Here is a 22,808-nt window from a genome sequence, read left to right on the forward strand (position 1 = left end):
TTACCTTACTCTCAATAACCGGGTCCCCGGGTACCCATTTTGAATTTCGAAGATTTAGAGCAGGAAAAAAAAAAATATATATATATATATATATATATATATATATATATATATTTTATTTTTTTTCTGACACCTCTTCTATTTAATTGAAACGTTTTCTTTCACCCTCATCTTGGGAAATGTGTGTAGCTTGTTTTTACCAAAAAATTAAATTACTTTTTTTTTCTCCCAACATTTTATGTTTATGGTACACGCTAAATGGTCCGTTAGAAAAGAAGTGAATTCTTAGTATTTCATTAATTTATACCAGTGGTGTTCAACTTACGGCCCGCTTATCACATGGGACCCTCGAAACTCATACATAGGGGCTGTTGCATCGAAAAATATTATGTGTAATTTTTATCTGCGCAGTCATTTGCTCAACCTTTGCTGTCATGCCGTCTGACATTCGTAGGTATACTCAAAAAAAAAAAAAAAAAAAGAGAGAGAGATCATATATTCCAACTGGAATATAATTGTCTACATATCGAGAGATACGAAATTCCTAATTCGGTATCACTGACGATGTAACAATATGTTTGTACATCAACGAAGAGAAAAAAAAACCGTAATATTGTTTTCCACTTCCCATTATAACAAAAGCAACTCCGGAGCAACCAAAAGTCGCAACTAATTTGTTTTATAACAAAAAAAAATCGGATGTTCACACGATTGATCAAATGTTTCGATAATTTCGAAGCATTTGATCGAATGGTGATAAACAATGGGTGTAATACCCTTTGAAATATAAAAATTTATTAATGCATAATTATAAGTATACTTAATTTCATTTAAAATCTTAATTATATCTGTAAATGTAATAAGAATAAACGTCAATATAACGGAAAATGCCTTTGCGTCTAAGATCTGCAATATGACTGTTATGTAATATGCAATGTTTTCAAGTGTTTATTTATTTATTTATTTATTTATTTATTTATTTATTTATTTATTTATTTATTTTTACAGCGTGAACAATTTTTTGGGCATGGGAAGTGAGTCAAATATTTTGGTTTTAAACCAAGAAAATAACTTAAAAATTTAAAAAACGAACCTTTATGAAAAAAAAAATCGTTCATGAGGATTTTTTAGATTTTTTTTCGGGGGGGGGGGGTGCTTCCTTTAGCGTCCCAACTAGCACAAATGTTCTTGCTTTTGAACTATATACTTCTCTAACCCTTTAGAAGAATAATAATGGTGAATACAATTCTGTTTTTCCTATCAAATCTTAATAATTGCTACGTAACTGCCGAAAACAGAATGAAATTAGGGTGCGCGATATCAAGGGGAGGAGTGATGGGGGGAACACAGTGGTCATGTTTTGATTCAACATAAGAATCATAAAAAATGATGCCAGAAGCATTTTGAAGAGGTATTTTCGGATGTGCAGTGTAATTGGTACCCGGGTACTCGGTTGTTTTATATAGGTATAAAAATTTTAAATGCTAAAAATCTCCCACCCCCACCCCCGCAAAAAATCTGAAAACACGGTTACAATTTTCTTTAGTTCAGATTCATGAATATAACAAGGATTAAAAGTATTTTTACCAAGTTAGAAAGGGTAAAAATTGTGATAAAAGTCTCAAAAAGGTAACCATGTCATTGACGATAGGGCTAAAGGAAAAAAATTAATAAAACGGATAAGTAATGTTTTTTCTTCAAAGTTCTTATTTTGGCCAGAGTGAAAGAAACATAAAAAGTAGGAATTTCCTCTGTCGAAACATATGTAAATAAATTAAAGCTGTTAGAGAAAGTAATTTCATTCATTTCTGGATAAATCTCCTAATGCATTTTAATTGTTATGAAACGTGTAAAGGCTCATTTATTTTTACACTTCGAAAATACGTTATAAATAAAATAAAAAAGGTGAATCACGAAGAAAACCAAACATGAGCGAGGTAGATTTTAATAAGTAATAGGAAGTTTACAATTATTGTAACTTATTTCCAATTATTGTATCGCCTGTAGTATCTTAAAATTTAGTTTTAATTTAAAATTATTGATAGTTTACAATTGTTGTTACACTTTTTTCCCCATTATTATAATAATACTGTACACTTTAAAAAAATTTTAAAATGAAGGAACAAAAGTTAAACACAAATACAACCAACCTTGAGCTAGACTTTTATCATGTAAAAGTTAGTTTACAAGAATTCGCGTAATTCACCCAGTTAGTAATGCATTACAATACTTATTTATCCTATTCGATTTTTGTTAGTGCTTGATCGCTTCGAATTTTTGTTTTCTTTCAATTTTGTCAGAAATATGTTGTAGCATAACCTTTTAATGCACCCATTAAGATTATTGTGGCCTTAAATGGCGTTTGATAAGTAGCTCTTTAGTGCAAGCTAAATTTCACCACCTGAGCAAGGGTCAAAAACTGCTCAGGTGTGACTCACAAACTTCACCATCAAAAGCTATTAATCTTCGGAATTCACTAGTGAAGACCACCCATTGGACAGAGGGCGTGAAACGTGTGGCCTCCCCGAGTATCTTTGGCTCTGCAGCACCTTGTAAACTCAAAGGGCCTCCGACATTCTCATTGCCTTTGCCGCCCTAAACGCCAAATTGAGAAGGGTGCGTTTAATTTCAAGAAAATAAAGGGGGAAAAATAGGATGAAACTGGTAAATAGGCGATAATATAAAGATTAGCACTATAAGTGTTGCGCCATGCGGTAAAAAACTTAACGAGAAATTTGTGCCGACCGCCGCGCCGAAGAGTTCTCTGAACTAGTGAGAAAGGCGATAAAAGTAACGAATAGTTCCGCTAGATGGCGGAGTCAGCTGATCCAGAATTTGTGAGTCCGTTATAAAATATAGTAAAATCATTATAAAGGGGGGGGGGGGGATCTTAAACAGCAAGGAATACAACATATGAAAAGACATCCAATAAAATATCGCTATTGTTGAATGTCTTCTCCTGTTTTTCTGTATTGACTATTCTCGCTTCTTGAATTGATATTCTTTTGAATAAAATTGCCAAAAATATGATTACTCTAATTAGTTGCCTCAAAACGACTTCGAGCTTTTTAAAATTGGCATTGGAAATTTGCCATCGCGGCAAACAGTAATACACTACATCCGTAGAAAAGGCATCCAGCAAAAAATCGCTCTTTTATTTCTTACTGCTATTTGAACTTTTACAAGTTTGATAAAATGCTTCTAACTTTTTTACTACGGTAAAAATTTTAATTGTGTATTTTAAAGTAACAGGATCCTGATCGATTGAGTAAGCTGTTAAATATACCGCCTGTGCGAGAGATACTGCTAAAAACGAGTCACTAACTTTAAAAAAAATGTACATTCAACAGAGCTTTGAACATCCGAAATAATTGAAACCGACTGGTTTCGGAAAATTAATGGGGTCGTCTCCAAAATTTTAAAAGTATTTTTTTCTGAAAGAGCATGCTTAAAAACATAGGGTCTGACCATTTTTTGATAAATATATTTACCTTTGATATTAAAAAAAAAATTACTTAAATCGGAACACTTTCATTGTTTACGGTTTCTGCCGATGACATCAAAAATGATGAAATGCCATTCAGTGTTGCCATTCACAATGCAAAATATTTAATTCACATCTTTACTTACGTGTATTGGCAACGATATGGTTGATAGCAAGCGCAGAGCGCAATATTTAATTCGCTGCTTGATGATCTTAACGTGGAAACGTAGTAGAAAGATGCGGCACATTTGTGAGGTCATCAAGACCACGCCTCGTTTGAAAAATCGGACATTTAAAAAAATACGGTCTCGAAAATGAAAGTATTTTCTGGGTCCATGGTATTTCTTTTTGCTCATTCTATCCATTTCAATAACTAAAAGAAGTACTTTTGACTGGAGGAAACCACCCCATTCTTTCTTTTTTGTTTTCTTCCACCAACTTCTTTCCCAATTTCAATCAACTGGTTTCAGAGTGATAAATATAACTTTTAGTATGAAACCGTAAAGAATAATGCATCTAACCTAACGTTTATGATTTAATAAAGGATTTATTGAAATCAAACATAAAGCTACTAACAATCGTAAAGATTCTTGAGGCATGCTTGAAATAGCTTGTACTTGTAATTTACGAAATTTATTTACGTAGTTAAACTGAAAATGACCTACACAATTGTAGTACTGTAGGTAGAAACATTTCTGCTGTTTTTTCGAAGCGTAAATATACTACTCCACATTTTTTAGAGAAGTAAAATTCATACGAGAAAAATATAGAATGTTTTAATTTTTTATTTAGAGCAAACAATTTAAATGTTAAAATTTCAAAAACTCCGGGTGTTTTTTTTTTTTTTTTTTTTTTTGTCTATTTTGCACGATGCTAAATTTTATTCTAAAATCAAAGCGTTGAAAAAAAAAAAAAAACACTTAAAAAAGCTTTTGAAGCATATTTCCGGTTTCCAATACGTGAAATACGATAGAAGAGCAGTTTATACTTCTCGAGCCTCTCTATGGGTCAGACAGCTCCGGTTTGATTAAACCTTTGAGCTATAGACGTGTTTTTTTTAATTTTTTTTAAAATTTATTATTATTATTATTATTATTATTATTATTATTATTATTATTATTATCATCATTATCATCATTATCATTATCATCATCATCATCATTATTATCATTATTATTATTATTATTATTCTACAATGTTTTAAATTGTATTTTTTGTTTTCTTTAAATAATTGCATTAAAATCTAAACTTTTGTAATAATATGGTATTGCTTACGATTGTAAAATAATGAAAATCAAAGATTTTAACTAAAAAACTAAGGACTTTTTTAATGCATAAATTGATTAATGACTACACAATCTGTTATACTGATTAATATGAAAGCATTAAAAATAATATTTAAAAATATAAATACAAATATTTTTTTATATTTGTAAAATTGTAAAATATAGTTATTCAAAACCTTGCGCGTAAAAAACGTATCAAGCATATCAAAGGCATCAACCTAAAAACCAGTGAAGATGATATTCAGTGAATAGCTGGTTGAAATTCCGTAAGTAAGAACGACGATTTATTTCTTGTTCACGTTCAGTTTTGTATGCAGAAAGTTATGGACTAAATATTTCACTAGCCTGTAATTGTCAGTAGATAAAATCAGGGGAGAATATCTTTACCCCCCTACACCAAGCGCATCCCCCCTAAAAGTAACAATGCCATAGTCTGTGCCACGACCCCCCCCCCCTCCCTCAGATGCGCTTCCGGTTGAACGGAAGTAGTTAAAAATATTTAGTGATTAAGAAACACTAAAAAGTAACAAAATGGTATAATATTATCCAATATTCAGCAGTTGTTTATGATTATACTATTTAAATGTATTTTATTTGGCAATATTTATCATTTTATACAATCATTTTTATGCTTTTGCATTAGACGAACTACAACACAATTACTTTGGGTTATGTTCTTCAATATGTTCTAGAATTTGCTAGTCAATCTCATCCTACAACTTAATTCTAAAACTCGTACTCTCTCCTAATTTGTGTCAGTATACAAAAATCTTAACAAAAGAAGTTCAAAATTCAATGTCTAAATAAGTTCTTTATGCGTTTTTGTTCTCTTTCCACATAACTTTGTTCAGAGTCGTAATATGAAGCTTTAGTATATGTTACGCCACTTTCAAAACAAATAAGTGCAAGAAAAAAATAAAAGGAGAATGGCCTTACTGGAAGGCCAAGGTTGAACCGAACAGATTGCGGAAGTTTAAAAGACACTGATCAGCTGACCACACCCTAAGTCAGGCTAGGTAATATTAATCAACTTCGCATTGTTTCTGAAGTGTGAAACAAATTATCGATTAACGATCCACCCCCGCAATTTGAAATTACTTTTTTATACTTTTCAAAAAATTAGTCTGTGTTGATCTAAACAAAGGAATTAATAATTAAACACAATTAAAGCTCATTTTATTGGACTTCAAACATATTATTATAGAACAACGAGCAAAAAAGTCAACGATTGCGTGTGATGTATATACGCGCATTATTCTTCTACTTCCGATTTTTTTTTTCTTGCATTTGAATTTAGCGTTAGTTAGGATTAGAGTATAATTTCAACACACCATGGAAGTTGTGTTTGCATTGCAGGACACCACGTAGTTTGTTTTGAACCGGAACTTGTATGTAAAGAAAATGAGCATTAAATACAAATTCTGCAAAATTTAATATGGAAATGTAACACATTGTTTGATATTGTATTTCAACAAATAAAAAAAAGATAAAAAGATTATATATATGTATATATATATATATATATATATATATATATATATATATATATATATATATATATATATATATATATATATATATATTACCAGTCGGACATCTATATATCGAAGTAGCAAATTGTTAGAAAAAAATTCGATATATGGAAATTATCTTATTTTATCATAAAAATCTCCTAAAACAATAAAATTAAAGCAAATTTTTGAGTATGAAACCCTCTTTCTAATTTATACGAGTATCGGATTAAATGAAAATTTATAATTTATAAAAAAAAACAGAAATAACATTTTTGCGCTTTCATACATCTTCATTCTTCGGCAATTCAACTTGATCAGCAACATAAGGGGGATTTTCGTTTTGACAATGTAATCAAGATAAAAGTATAAAATCATTCTATCTAACTTGAATGATTTTTACTGAAGCTAAAAGACTAGGAATGATAATCAACAGAGAAAAGGGATAACTTGAAACTGATTTTACAGTGCTACTGGTAAAATCTAAGATTTGAAATAAACTTGAGGGTATTTAAGAACTCTAGAACGAAACAACGACCTATCTACACACCCCTCAACCCCAAATTCCTTATGAGTTTCGTTGCAACCTTTAGTGAACACAATTTTCTCTCTCGTAACCTTCAGTTTTCATGAGACAAGCAGTTAAAAGTGGAAAAAAAAATCTACGAATGGCTCGAAAAATTTTCGATATATAGGTTTTTTTTCGATGTATAGAAAGAAACAAAATAACGAAATTAGAAATAGGGTTTCATACTCAAAAATTTGTTTTAATTTTAATGTTTTAGTTGATTTTTATGATAAAATAAGATAATTTCCATACATCGAAATTTCTATGTGTCGAATTTTTTTTCTGGCAATTTGCTACTTCGATATATAGAGGTCCGACTGTACATATATATCTATATATATATTCTAATTTATTTTTATGATTTAACTGCAATACAAAATCAAAATTACAATAAATCTGAACAAAAATAATTATTGTAACTATTCTACATTTTAACAAGATTTAAGGCACTTTTATACACTGACGTCTTTTTATACCACTCTTCATAATAACCTGGTACTGCACTCTCATCGTTCCAAGATAGTTATAACTTTAATAACACGATTCTAAGCGAAATGAGAAAAAAAACCGATATCTGTTTTAAAAATATAAGCATTTTTACGATAATTACAACTTCTTGAACCATTTCAAGCGAACAAAAATACATAAACTAAACATTAGTGCATCAAAAGAGAGGCGATGTGCCCAATTTATTGATAACCCACGCACATCTTTTTAACGATTCTGAACTTCCGTTCCCTTATCATATGTCTATGGCCCTACTTTTTTGTTATCAATTATTGAAGGTAATAAATTAAAAGCTCCTTTTGTTACTATGAGGCCGTAAAAGGTAGAACACCTACTCAACCTCTGGAAACAAAAAAAAAAAAAAAAAACAATACGTTTAAGTGTATTAGTATCAGAAAGGTGTAGTATATAAGTTGTGAAGTTCTTGTAATCAAATAATTATTCGAAAGAAGATATGTTGCAATGTGCCAGCATGTAAGTTATAAACGACTAAATTGATCTCTAAACTTGGCCATTTTTAAAAAATCATAGACTTTGAGACCGTTTAACCAAGGATCGCTGGTTTAGCTATTAAAGCCAAGAGAAATGAAAGCTATTTTATATATTTCTTCGTTCTATACTGTGGTGAGTTGTTAATCATATACTTATTTTCTTGGGTTACTCAAGGCTTTAGCAGATATCCGGGCCCAAACAAGGCAACAAAAAAAAGTTTTAAAAGTTGCATTTTCAATTGACATTTGTACTCAAAGCCATGAGTGAGTCACCAAAATATTTATACTAGAATGTACCTAGTATCAAGTAGTATTCTTATTTAAAAGAATTGACCTGGTTCACTCATTGCTTTTGAAGCAAAGCAATCATATATTTAGCTCTTTTTCTCACGACCTTAAACTTTGACCTTCACTCGTGGGCTAACACTTCAAATTAGAGAGGAAAGAAGCTTCACTTTTTCTTATCACAGTACTAGTAAAATATCTTGAAAGTTTCACAAAATTGAAGATGTCAACTATCAGGTCCCAATTCACTTTGTCCAGCGTCCAGCTTTAAAAAAAACCGACTCTTAAAAATTAAATTGAATTAAAAAATAATTTAATGTATTGTTGGGCCGCCTCAGTCGAATCGCTAGGTTTTAAGTGACTGGGGTTATTCAGGACCCCGTGCGAGTTCTCCCGGGTTGAAAAAAAATATAAAAAAATTCTGCACCAATTTTATGATTAACATACATCAAATTTTATCCTCCCAGAAATAAGAAGAATGAAAAACTTGTTTGTTTCTATTTGGCACTGTGTACAAGATTTACGTGGAAAATGTAAATACCAAATTCGCACATCAAAAACGGCTGGGAAGGATACATTCAAAGATAAATGTTTATTGTCACCTTCAACATGACAAGTAAACCTAGTTGAAACCAGTTACTTCACAATTCTAGACGCACTGGAGAGGAAAATGTAAGATCATTTAACTTTTAAAAAACATCTTATTTCACGGCGTCATCATCAAACAATCATAACGCACATACAATTGTTTAGAACCAAGCGCAACTCTTAGAATCTCTTCGATATATGTATTACCAAGTTTTCACTCAAAAGCAGTTTAGTTTCAAAAATTACCAGAAGTAAAGTTATACAGTTTGCTTTCTTCATCCTAATGTTTTTTTTTTCTTTCTAACCCAACTGACCCCATCTATGTTGTCATGTTTAGTTTTCATTTAAAAATCCAATTTAAGTGAAAAAGCAGTAAAATAATCACGTAGTAAACTAATTAAAATATTTTAGACTAGCGATTTAGGTTTCATTAACGCTGCAAAAAAGCACCTCTATAGCCCACTGCATGCTTACACAGCAACGCATAACTTTTATCATTTCTTGTGCTAATTTCGAATCTCTTTGAGTAACAGATGCTATCGTTGCCTTTCTCTCCTTGGCATCTGCATTCAACACAAAAAGTCAAGTTCTTGGAGCAACACGTGATTTGAACTTTTAATTGGTTCATTAATGCAGCAGCGGGTTTTTTCCATCTTTTCCTTTTCAGTATCAAATCGTGTGTATAGAGGCTGGCATGATATCGTGGGCCCGTCAACAATAACGGGCAGAAACCTCGTGAACTTGAGAAGGATGAATTATAAGTTTTTGATCGCAACTCCTTGGGGTGCTTCGCATTAACTGTGATGAAGCCATTCAAGCAGCTGTTTTCCATTAACTCAGAGCAATGTTTGAAAGCTCGTTAGGAAGGCAAAAGCCTTTTCTTGGCCTTGCCGGAAGCGCTGTCGTTAAAAAAAACTTCGCAAACAAAATGTTACCTACCAGTTTTTAGTAATGCACCATACAGTCAACCCTCGTTTATCGCGGTTATTTCATTCCAGGCTTTACCGCGATAACTGAATTTCCGTGAAGTAGGATTCTGTATTTAGAAACTGAATATTTTCCTAACTAGAGCGAATTAACTTACTTAGGACAATTTAAATAGGTTTTTAACATAGTTAGAGCCCCTTAAACATGAAACAGCACCCTAAGCCACCATTAGATTTGCAGTACTTAATACATTACACAAAAAATGAGAAAATGAGATATATTAGACGTGATAGATATCTCATAGTTATATATTTATTGGGAAATAAAACTACATTCACACATGCAGTTCTTACACACCACTACTAATCTATGAAAATAGCTTAACTTGTTCGATGAAGAATCAATTGCCAGTTAGTGATCGTATGTGTCCCCATTCTTCTTCTACATTTATCTTCATTAAAGGTATTGCGCATACAACTTAAAAAGCTAGTACACTGTTGAACACCATTTACAGATGTACTTATCCCCTGGTGATTTATACTTAGAGTTATTCTTGTATATTATTTCTGTAGCCTGTTTTTGGTTTCTACGCGAGATTTTCCTCAATTCTTGATCGATTTCTTTGATTTACACCTTATTTTAAAGCTTATCGTGCAGGCTACTGACGAAAAATAGACCCACGGTCTAAAAATTGTTTTTTCGGACAAAAAAAAACCTGTTTTAAAGAACCAGAATAAGGTTTTCGGTTAAATTTATAAGATTAACTTGTACTGCTTCCGACAGAGCTGAATAGCTTGATCGGCAGAGCGTTCGACTGGTAACCAGGAGAATGCGTGTTCGGACCCACGTCCGAACAATCTGCATCAGAAAATTAGAAAAATATCGCGCATTACATGATCAATTAATAACAAATATGAGGGAAAACGTGAGGTAGAAACGCTCCTAGCTGTTATGAAAACTTGACGCATCACGGAGCTAAATTGATACTCAATTGTAAGGTTTTTTGTTTTTTTTTAAGCTTTGGCTCCGGGAAGAAAAAGTTAAAGTATAATGTAAGTGAAAATATAAGTATCAGGTTTAAGATTTCAGACTACATTTGAATTGTTTACTGTTCAGTAAAATATAATAAATTGTATGTTGAAATATAGATTCTTCTAATGAGTTTTTGACTCTTTGTACAAATAAAAAAATACTACCTCAATTTAAAGGGTAATATATATATTTTTCTTCTTTTTGCAAAAAAAACAAATAGCGTATCACATTTTTACTAAATTTGAAAAGCTACGCTTAAAAAAGAACTTAGTTCAAATTATTTTGTATTTTAACCGTGCTGTTAAATGATGAACACGTGCTGCCATCTAAGTCATAACGGTTCAAACAGCCTGCGATAACAAATTGTAAAAATTTTCAAAAATAAAAACACTTCTCGGCAAGAAAAAAAATTTAAAATTACCTGTGGGTTTTTTTTTTTTTTTTTTTTTTCCGTAGAGAGTTCGGCTATAAACTGTCTGAACTTCGGGCCTTTTTGGGATGTCCGACATAATAGCAAATTTACAGTAATATTACGCATTACATGTACTCATAACATACAACAGATAACACACGTAATAAAATAAATGCAGTGGGAATGCTATTTGGTGTTTCGACTCCTTTATGCAGGCTACAGTTATCATTCAGCTAAGTTGACTGCTAATCGAAGGTGTTCTTCCCTTTTTTTTTAAAAGCTTTAACTCCGTCCAGACCACTGAGCATAATGTAAGCATAAAAAAAGTGTTAGATATACCTCAAGGGAATCCTTTTTGTGCAGAAAAACATTTTTATGGTATGCTGAAATGTAGATTTTTCTAATACAGTGAAACCTGTGTAAGTTGACCACTCGCGGTGCAGTACTTTGGTGGTCAACTTAGACAGGTGGTCAACTTATAAAGGGTGGTAGTACTGATTTTTTTTTTGTCATTTCTTGCATCATGTATTCATTTTTTGACTAATTCACACTTACTCTTTCTGTTCAACTCATTTTCATTGTTTAACATTATTTTGAAACAATAATTAAAAATGTTATTCAAATATTTTTGTTTTTTCCTATGCAATGTAGCTTTAGAAATTTCATATGTGTCACCTAATTTTCTTTTGCTTTCCCCCTTTTCAGTTAATTTTAATATTTCATGGTTTTTTATCAACCTTTAGTTCAACTAGTTTTCTTTTTGAAGACATTTTACGTAATACTTATAATACAAAGAGCAACAAATTCCTAGTTTATAAAGGCAGTTGAAAATGAAAATGTTCTATCTCTTAATCCCTTGCACCAGAAATAAATAACTTTACTCTTAAGTACAATTCCAGTGTTGCCACAGAATATTGTAACTGGAAGAAAAGCCTTAGCACTTTTCTACTGACACCTGTTTTCATTGAACAAAGTATAAAAGGCTATATCTCAAATAGAATAACAAAAGAAAAACAGCTTTAATCACTATGTCCTGCTTGAAAATATTCGACTGAGAAACGCGGAGCAAGATGACTTTTTTGCGAAGCTGCGGAGTTTAGCTATTTTTGCGGAGCAGTTGGCAACCCTACATCAAAGCATTAAAGTTATTCATTTAAAGCTATGAAAAATAATAGAACAAAATAATTTGCTTGATTAAGTTTTAAAAAAATACCAAGTGATCAACTTACAAAGGGTTTTTCACAATACTCCAAACCAAATTTGGTGTACATTAGTGGTCAAGATAGACAGGTGGTCAATATAGAGAGGTGGTCAAGTTACAGAGGTTTTCCTTCATTATATAAGATAGGACTAATTCCGTTCTTGACAATAGTGGTCAACATAGGCAGGTGGTCAACTTACAAGGGTGGTCAACTTTACAGGTTTTACTGTAGCAGTGTTCGAACTTTTGTACAAATGAAAAAAATACTACGCCAAATTAAAACAACGAGTTTCAACCAGTAAATCTTTAATTATTTATTCGAATACGATATAAAACATTGAAATTATTATCAACTTCATTAGTAAGAAATCATTTTCTATTCCTCTGCTTTCGGCTCGAAAAAAAACACACACACACACACACACATATGGTCTACGTTCGAAAAATTACACTCAAAAAATGGACTTAGTTCAACTGCTTTTGGTTTGGAATTTTAATTGTTCGATTAAAAGAAAAACAAGTGCGGGCTTTTAAGCCGTACAGGTTAAAGAAGCCTGCTATGGGAAATTGTTGAATATTCAAAAATAAAAACACTTATTTTTTCTACCGAGTTTATTACTTCTCTAGAATGTTTGCTTCAATCGCTACGTGAGATCTTCCTCATTCTTTAATCAAATTCCATGTTTTACGAATAATTTTAAATCGTATCACGCTGGCTAATGACAAAACATAGACGCATGATCTTATTATATTTTTTTTGCCGAAAAACTTTTTTACTGTGTTTTATTACGCATTCCTTCAATGAATAGCATTCGAAAAGGAAGGCACAGTTGCTAGGTTTGTTGGAGCGTCTTACTGTTAATCAGAATGGCACCAGTTCGAATCTGTGCCACTAAATGTCTCTTTAATGTTTCTTTTTTTTCCGTCAGATGCTCACATGGGCAGGACTGTATTTGCCACAACCTGTTTTTTCACATGCAAAATTACTGATTTTTCACGTGTCACTCAGCCACACTTTTAATGATATTTATATTTGCATTGAAAATACGTACAACCAAAAGGAGAGCGATGATCAAATTATCACAACGTTGTATTTAACGAGGTTTTGTTATTGATGCCTTCAATTTACATGCCTCCTCTTGTGCGCTTACATTTTTCCGTTTACTTTTTTCGGTTTTTCTTCATAATATTCTTTCTTTGAAATTTTTAAAGAGCGAAATGCCTTATGAAACGATTCGAAGTACTGTGCGGAGTTCCGCACGGGTTGACTAGTAATGTTTATCAGTTAAAATGAAATAGTGATTCCTACACTTTCTTTGGCGAATTTATACCTCCACTTCATCAACTAGTAAAACTACAGCCCCTCAGAAGAGCTTACCTTACTTAGAAGACAAACTTTGTTATTCTTTTGTAGGAAAAAGTTTACACGAGTGCATAAAAAAGGCTAATTACTATAGTTGAAAAAAGAAAAAAAAAAAAAAAAAAAACGAAAAAACCGCGATGTAGTGAAGCCGCGAAAGTCGAAGCACGAAGTAGCAAGGGACGACTGTATTCGTTTACATCTGCAGAATAGGCTTTGAACCTGAAATGCTCCACTATAGGGTAACGACGCCACTAACTAACAAGGGTCGAGTAACAAAATCTTTAGTTTGAATTTAAATAATAAAGAATTTAGGTGGGTAAAATTGACGTTGCTGTGACCCATGAATACGATGCATCCATTTAGAGTTATCAGGATGAACTTTATGAGCGAGTTGGTATTTACAAGGCAGTGGTTGAAGGTTAAGGAGAGCCACCACGAGGTCTGCCGGTGTTTCATGTTCATTTGAATTTAATAAGGTTTTAACTCTAAAAATAAAGAACTTTTGTACATTTTGAAGATAAAAGGGGAATTCTGTCCATTCATTACTCATCCTTTCCTCATCCTATCTGTTGCTGGGCATCATCAGAATTTTCGGTGTCTGTTACTGGGTCGTCGAACCCTTCTTCGAAATTGAGCAAGTAAAAATAGAACTAACTAATTCAGCGAATCCAGAAGCAGCCAAACGTTAGATGAGATGTAGTTACACGAGAGAAAAATAGTTTTAAAAGTCGAAATACATTAAAAGGCTTAGAAAATTGAGCTAACCGGAGAGCGATGTCTTAAGCATGTCTGTTACTGGTTTCGATACTCTTCCAGTTTCAGGTTGTTTCTTACATGGGATATTTTTATATCTATATATTTTCATTAAAGTTCTGAAGACGTACCTGATTTAAGTAACATATGTGTCACAACGAGTTTTTTTTTAAGAACTTGATAATAAGTTTCAAAAAATATTCTTTTTCTCATTAAAAAACGCTAGATAACTATTTTTTGAATCATAGTTGATCTAATTGAAACAATGACAACAGCTCGGTTAGCTCATCCAAAGACGTCAAAGACATGCAGTCTCGTCTTTGTAATGGAGTCATCAATCCGGAATAGGAAATAACCTAGCTGGAGGAAGATGTCATCTCATTGAAGCTGAGAGTAGCAACAAACTGGGGGATAAAAGTAAATTTATCTCATCAGCAGGGTTCACAGACATGGTGCAGTTCAACTTGTATATTTATTTATTATGTAGTTGTGCCGTAGCTCTGGCTTACGGGCCGTAACTTACCGCTAAATTGAAACAATGTTAATGGTTTATTAAATAGAACCCTATTGCTGTGAAATAATTAAAAAAAAAAAAAAAAAAAAAACTCATATTGCAAAGATGTGTGTTAGTTTTTATCATCACATAATTTTGGTTCAAATTTTTAACTAGAAAATTTGAATTTGCTTCTGAGTTCATGCAAAAAGTTATCTTTTTGTTTTATTTGTCTTGATGTATTTCTCTAAGTACGCAATGCGTGTACAGCTACATTTAATATATAAAGATAAAATATCATAAAATCTGCTGTTAAGATTCGGAATAAATAATAGTCTTATTTTTCCGCCTACAAAACAATTAACAATTTTAAACCTTTTTTTTTCGTTTCTTCTTCTCCATTCAAGTTTAATTAGAATTGTTCTGGTATCAAGTTCGCAAAGCAACGTAGCGAAGAAAGAAAATGTTTCAATATCGAAAATTCCCATTTTTGTTCCCCCAGTGCTTCAAATCAAATCCATGTTTTACTGACAATATTTATAAAATAAAAAGAAGAAAGAACCATTTTTAACAGCGTATAGTGTCAGCTTTTTTAATTTCATCACTGTTTTGTCTATGAATTTTTTGCTACTAAGCTACAACATTACAACGAGAAACTAGTAAAATGTACAGTGCATAAAACAGTTGGTATAAAATAAAAACTAAATACTTAATGATGAGTGTTTTTCCAGATTATGAAGTATGTACCTCTTTCACAAGCTAAATTCAGAGAGAAAGATGTACTTTAGGTAACCTTATTTGCTCATCTTTCTGTGATTTTTAACCCCGGCACACAAAGGAAGGTGGTTACAAGTTTGACGTGTATGTGTATCTGTGTATCTGTCTGTGGCACTCTAGCGCCTAAACAAATGAACCGATATTGAAAAAATAATAATAATAATAATGTTCGAAATTCGAGTTGATTGAGAGTGTTTTTAACTAGGTTGATTCTACGGATGACATTAATTAACGGAGATATTAATTAAGACGTTTTTTTTGCGATTGTTGCAATGAAAGCATATTTAAAATTTTTAAAATTTAGTACCAAAATTCAGAGTCTTTTTTTTTCTCTGCGCCTGATAGAATGTGTTTGGAATTTTCATGTTACATAGAATTCGAATTATAAAGCTTTTTAAAGCAGATTTTATATACGGCTCAGCTTTCCTTCACGCGATTGGTAACCGAATTCATTGTTCGCTGACAAGGAAATTAAAAGCAACGATTTAAAATTTTTATCTGTTCCCAGTTTATATTTGAACAGATAAAATACTTGCAATGGATTTTTAATAGTATAAGGCATTTAAAAGGATTTTCAATTTTCCCTCTTGATTCTACATTAGTGACTCAGTTGAGTTTTTTTTTTTTTTTTTCATTTTTAATGTTAGTTATTAGTACTAGAGGATTCGGAAAATAAAAAACTACATTGTTAAAACTCGAGCATTTTATAGAACGCATCTATTTCTGAGCTTGTCAAGATTCTTTAAAAGCAGAAAAAAATGCACTCGTCGCATAATCAATAAACATTACTTTAATTTGCTAAATTAAAAATTAAACTACATAATACTATCAATTTCAAATGAAAAAGCACATAATATTTGTTGATTTTATAAAAATTAAGAGTTTTCAGGTAAAAGATTGAAATAAAAGTCTCTTTTGCAACTAAGTAAAATTTAAGTTTTCAGAGCCTGCTACTACCTCATTTAAAAAACATCATCATAAAAATAAATAAAGAAAGTTTTTGACTAAAAACAGTTTACAAAATATATCGCATACGCTTCTTTGTGGTGATACTTAGAAAAGTATTCAAAAATTTCAGAACAATACTACTTTAATATTAGTATTATGATACCAATGCTAGAATAAATTGGAATTTCATATATTTTAAAAATAAAGTTTTTATTATAATATTATCAATATACTAGTAAAATACTGTATTTTATAGTAATTATTTCGTGTTTTCTTAGACAGAAGAAAAAAGATATTTCCTGTAAATACATGTAAAAAGTTTTGTTATTAAAAATAAGTAAATTTTTTTCCCAAAAACATCATTTCTAATGCCACAGATGTCATCCATATTGTTTACATTTGAAGACATTAGTTATGTTAATTTAGCACTGGGCAAAGTTGGGCACATAAGAACTATGTTCTTCATTACTTTATTTTTCAAAAAGTATTTCGATTTTATAGTGCAAAATTGTCTTTATGATTGTATAGTCTTTTTTTTTTTTTTTTTGTCATGGAATTTTTTGAGATTGTTTTAAAACTATTTTTTTTAGTTTTTGGTATTTTTTTTTAAAAGCTTCATAATTATATGAAAATGACAAACAAAAAGTTGTTTAATAAAGTTAAGTTAAGTGATCTTACATTTTCCTCTGCAGTAAGCCTACAAATGCGAAATATCTGGTTATAACCAGCTTTACTTGTCTTCTGGAAGATTACAAAAAAAAAAAAAAAAAGAGACTATGAATTTCTCCCTCTCAGCAATTCCGGACGTGCAATTGGAAGATAAAGTTTTGATGAAAATTACACCTTTGTGTTTATTTTACATTAACTCAATGTATAATTATTTTTTATTTTAAATAATGTCAGATTTCATTGCGACAATTCAGCGGGTTGCATGCAAATACGATGTACTGTCGTCGAAAAAGGTAGAATTTTTCGCGTTCTAAACAATTTGTTTCAATGCTCTAACTAACTGAATTACGGCGGGAGTAATTTGCGTTTTTAGATCGAACTTTTTTAGGCTTAGCTGAAATGTAGGCACTACTTTCTTCGTTAAGTTTATCAATAAAAAGTGAAGGAACTGTCCCACAGCTTTCTTTTTGACACCATTGGAAAAAGCGACATATTTTACTCCAGATCTCTCTCGACCTGTATGCGAAAAACATAACTTCTATCTTCAAAGGAAAAACAGTTACAAGCATTTTTAAATCAAATTCTAAAAATGTCATTTTGATTCAGGTTGTCAACCCCCCACCCCCACCCTTTTTTTTCGCGTTTCCCACGGTTACGCTTTATGAATCCATTGATTCTTTCCTTATTTTGCATTTAATTTCTTAAACTTATTTTATTTCGTGTTTTCATGGTTACGCTTTTAAAATCCATCTTTCGCATTTTAATTTCTTTGAAGTATTTTAATATCTGTCGTCATTGTTTAAAAGGGTAGTTTCGCATGGTGTTTTTTTTTCTTTTATTTAAGCCTGATTGTTGAATATACGTCACTTGATACAATTTTTATTCTCAAGGTAGACCGGCCAAAACCGGGCACCGCTGCTCTTAATATATAAAGATTTGAAAGCTACTGTTAATGTGATTTTATACTTTTTTGTTTGGCGAAACATTTATTATTGCCAATATAAAAACATCCGCTTCATTTGCAAAAGGGCTGGGTTCCGGTAGCGTGGTCGCTTGGCGCGTTAGGCGTTGAACAATTCAGTGTAGGATTATTGTTTTAAAGCAACCGTAAATGTATTTCATTGTTTTGGCGATTTATTTTGAAAGAAAAGAAACTTTTGATTTGTTTTTATCCCAGTGAAATGTACGACATTTTCTTCTTTTTTTCTGACGATGACTTCTGAATCTTCCACTGGATGTTTTTTTTTTCTTTTTTCGTTTGACGGATGGATTATGATAGTGTGGTTGCTGGGAGAGTTTGGCGGTAAACAATAGAGTTGCGGAACTATTTTTACATTTGAAAGTTATTATTTGATGTCTTTTTTTGTTTATTTGGCGAAATATTTTAAATTGCAGTAAAAACCACTTCACTCTCTAAATAGTGTTTTAAAGCAACTGTTAATCTAATTTAATAATTTGAAGAAAAATTTTAAATTCCAAAGAAAATTTAATAGTTTTTTTTTTCTTTTTCTTTTTCTTTTGAAAAGGTGTGTACGCATTTTATACAAAGAAAAATGATCATTTCACATCAGAGGGGGAGGGGCGTTAATTTTTTTTATTCAAAGGACTTCCATTAATTTTTTAGCACGGGCATCGCCGTGCGGGTACTACTACTCTTTATCTTCTTTACCAATAATAAAGCTGAAATCTGTCTGCTCGGAACTCTCTGTGTCTGTCAGGATCCCTGTGACGCGCATAGCGCCTAGACCGTTCGGTCGATTTTCATTAAATTTGGCACAGAATTAGTTTGTAGCATAGAGGTGTCACCTCGAAGCGATTTTTTGAAAATTTGATTTTTTTCCTTTTATATTAAAATTTTAAGAACATTTTCCCGAGCAAAATTATCATAAGATGGACGAGTAAATTACCAAGTTATCATAACGTGGAACCGTAACATGGGCAAGCCAATAGGCGAGAAATTTATCATACATTATTTGTAAATATACAGGCGAACCAAAAGACCTTTTAATTTTTCTACTACGAGCAAAGCCGTGCGGGTGCCACTAGTGAATAAATAAATGGGGTGTTTTCACGTACCCCTTAGACTTTGAGAAAAAAGGAAACAAGAAAGGTTGAAATAAATGATAGAAAAAAAGTTGAAATGGGGGGTGTACAAGTCATGTGCAATCCATCAATTAACTTTAAAGTACATAAACAACAGTTATTTTTACGGTGAAAGAATCAAGGGCCTCTTCAATTCTCAATTTACCGAATAAAACTTCTAATTTTGCCGATTGATGATTATTTGGCCTAATGGATCTAAACATTTAGCCAAATGGTCATAATATTGCCGACACATAATTTTGACGAATGGAATTTTAAATTTTGATTTCGCCGATTGTTGATAATTTGGCGAATAGAAATTTTACCGAATTGCCTGATGAAATTCGCCGAAGAAGGAAATTTTTGGAAGATCACAGTGACCTCTCATGACCTCCCATCGGAACGAACCCTGTTTGCAATTTTCACCATAGAGACTACTTTATTCATTCCTCATTAAACTTAAATTATCTTTACATACATTTTCCCATGAAGTCATATTTTAAACTTGACGTTAGGAGTAAAATTAATTACCTTTCCCGACGTGCGGTATAACTTTTCATGATCCTGTTTTTATTACCATGTCTGAAAAAAAAAAGAAATATTAGTAAAAGACATTTCAATGAGTTTTGCACTGTAATTAATCAACAGCAAATTATGCCAAAAAAGATTGTATATCAGCAAAGAAACGATTCGAAAAATGATTGATGCATAATATTAATGCTTAGTTTTAAACAAACGTTTAAGAAACCTTTTTTCATGCTTACCAGTAGGTCAAATTCATTTTGGGGCTCAATTGACCTGGCCATTTTTTGTTAAGCCTTTAAGTAGTAGATACAATAACAATCAGTTTAATGCAAAGACAAGCAACCTAAATGTACATTTCTATTTTCTTCGGTAACCCAAAGAGAAAAAAGGTTGATGACTCTTCCTGCTTTCATTAAAACTTGACTGTTTTCTTAATTTACTTAGGACGATTATTTTTTCAGAAATTGAAAAGCAAGTCTGGTGTGACCTAAATAATTCTCTTAAGGAGCCCTATTATATGCAAGAATTTTACGAGATGAAATAGCGAAACAATAAGCAAACCTAGGCACTTCCGCGAAGCCGCATTTCGTTACACACTACTCGTTTCCTTTTGCAAACACTTTCTTTTTTCAAACACAATCCGGGTAATTAGCTTACAGAGATAGATTAGAAACACCCTTTTGGAGATTACAACAGCCCGGTTTTTATTACAAACGAGTATAACTTAGAGAGTGGAGAGCGGGGAAGGAAGGTGATTTAGGTATAAGTTTATATTTATTAAATAATTTAAAAACTAATCATTTGATATGTGAACAAAAATTCACAATGGGGTGGTTTTCTTCAGTCAAAAGTACTACTTTTAGTCATTGAAATGGATAGAATGAGCAAAAAAAAATTAACTCTAATTTGAATTCCGAAACTTTCAATTCAAATTATGTTTTTCGCAATCACGAGTTGCGACAAGACCCTACTGATTAGAGTTATTGTTTCCAGAAATGGCTCCCCCAAGCATTCCCTCCTCCTGGGTGGTTACGTGTGTAAAGCTGTGTTTGTAGGCTTACGTGTGTGCACGTAGGCGTGTGTATGTGTGTAAAGGCGTGCGCGCGTAGGGGAGTGTGTATGAGCATGCGTGTGTAGGACATGGACGCCACCGCCCAGTAAAAGTGGATTCCGGTGGACAGTGCTCAGGACTAGCCGTGCCGCCGCCCGTGGACCCTGGTGCTGCAGCCCTGGTCCAAGCTGAAAAAGGAACCGTAACGTCAAGGACTGTCAAATGAGAACAATAAGCAATCGTGATTGCTCAAAAAAATACATGGACCCAGAAAATACTTTAATTTTCCCAACAGTTTTTTTTTAAATTAATTTTTGAAAATGTCCGGTTTTCAAACAAGGCGTGGTCTTTGTGACATCACAAATGATGCAGTTTGGCGCATCTTTCTACCACGGTTACACGTTATGATAATCAAGCAGCGAATTAAAATTGCGCTCAACGCTTGCTATCAACCATATAGTTTCCAATACACGTGAGTACTTAAATAAATTATTTAAAAAATGCTCAGATCCTATGTTTTTAAACATGCTCTTTGAGAAAAAAATACTTTTAAACTTTGGAAACGACACCATTATAAACATCATCCTTAACTATGACATGCTGAAAAAATGTTGCTAACATTATAATTAAAATAAATTCAGCTTTCTGGAGATAGTAATGCAAGGCAAACCAACTACTTCCAAATAGTGTTGCTAATTAACCTGCTGCTCTATGTTTTCCAAATTTAAGCATGTAGACATCTTATATGTTTACTTTAATTTTTCATTTAATTGAAACATTTATCATAATTAGTTTTCATGTAATTAATGTTTTAAAAGCATGGGGTAATTTGGGTATAACTTATCAGAAGGACAGATAATAGTTTTATTGAACTGCAAGAATAGGTACTTATGTGTTTCCTCACTTCCCAAGGATATAAAACGGGGTAATTCGGGTTTAATAAACTTATGTGTGCCATTTTTTATTGAAATGGGTCTTGAAAGTCCCAATACTAAGCTAAAACAAGAAAAAGGGGGGAAAAAAAGAGGAAAGGAAGTTTATTGCAGAAATAGAAAGTTCAAAGTAGGTCACTTTTATATCCAAAGTACTCCCCCCCCCCCTATAAAATTAATAATGTGCTTCTTCCCCAGACCTCAAGCATTTGAAGGCTATTTCACTAGTACAGCGCTTCCCAAACCTTATAGCCAGCGGACCCCTTTTATGGACCAATATTCAATGCGGACCCAGTTATTGGAGTGTATATATACTTGTACTTTCCAGAGAATTACACTTAATTACATTAACTGGTAACAATTAGAGGGGAATATCACTATTTAAAAACAGAACTAGGTAGGTCGAACTTACAAATTCCAGAGTACAAAAATCAAATTGAGCAGGCAGATCAATTGGTACCACATGGAAATAATGGAACGAGATGAATTATTATAGCTGACACAATTTTTAATTTATTATGCTTTATATATATATATATATATATATATATATATATATATATATATATATATATATATATATATATATATATATATATATATATATATATATATATATATATATATATATATATATATATATATATATATATATATATATATATATAGCGGTAGTCAAATATTAGGTTCAGCATTTACATAACTCCGATATTTAGATTCAGTGACTATATAGGTTGAAAATCCGGATTTGAATAAAAAATAAAAAATGGGGGTATGTAGCTATCATATGATTCCAGGGTACAGTTTTATGTTATGTCTATCAAACAATTGACGAAACAGAAAAATATCGCTCACTCGCCATGTTTGCTGCTTAAGTTTCACAATTATGCATTTGAGTTTAGTTTTCGAATGACTAATTTCAT

General features: G+C 31.9%; 1 protein-coding gene across 3 annotated transcripts in view; it reads right to left on the reverse strand.

Annotated features, from left to right (window-relative positions):
- The window catches only part of LOC129230401 (ras association domain-containing protein 10-like), a 122,009-nt gene that overhangs the window by 22,895 nt on the left and 76,306 nt on the right, over nucleotides 1–22,808 (reverse strand). For 2 of the 3 annotated variants that reach the window (XM_054864801.1, XM_054864807.1), the window contains one exon: nucleotides 19,909–19,959. The exons of the other annotated variant lie outside the window; for it this stretch is intronic. The gene's annotated coding sequence lies outside the window, so the exon portion shown is untranslated. The remainder of the gene's footprint in view (nucleotides 1–19,908; nucleotides 19,960–22,808) is intronic. 3 annotated transcript variants of the gene reach the window in all.

The sequence above is a fragment of the Uloborus diversus genome, chromosome 1 (assembly GCF_026930045.1).
Source record: "Uloborus diversus isolate 005 chromosome 1, Udiv.v.3.1, whole genome shotgun sequence".
NCBI lineage: Eukaryota > Metazoa > Arthropoda > Arachnida > Araneae > Uloboridae > Uloborus > Uloborus diversus.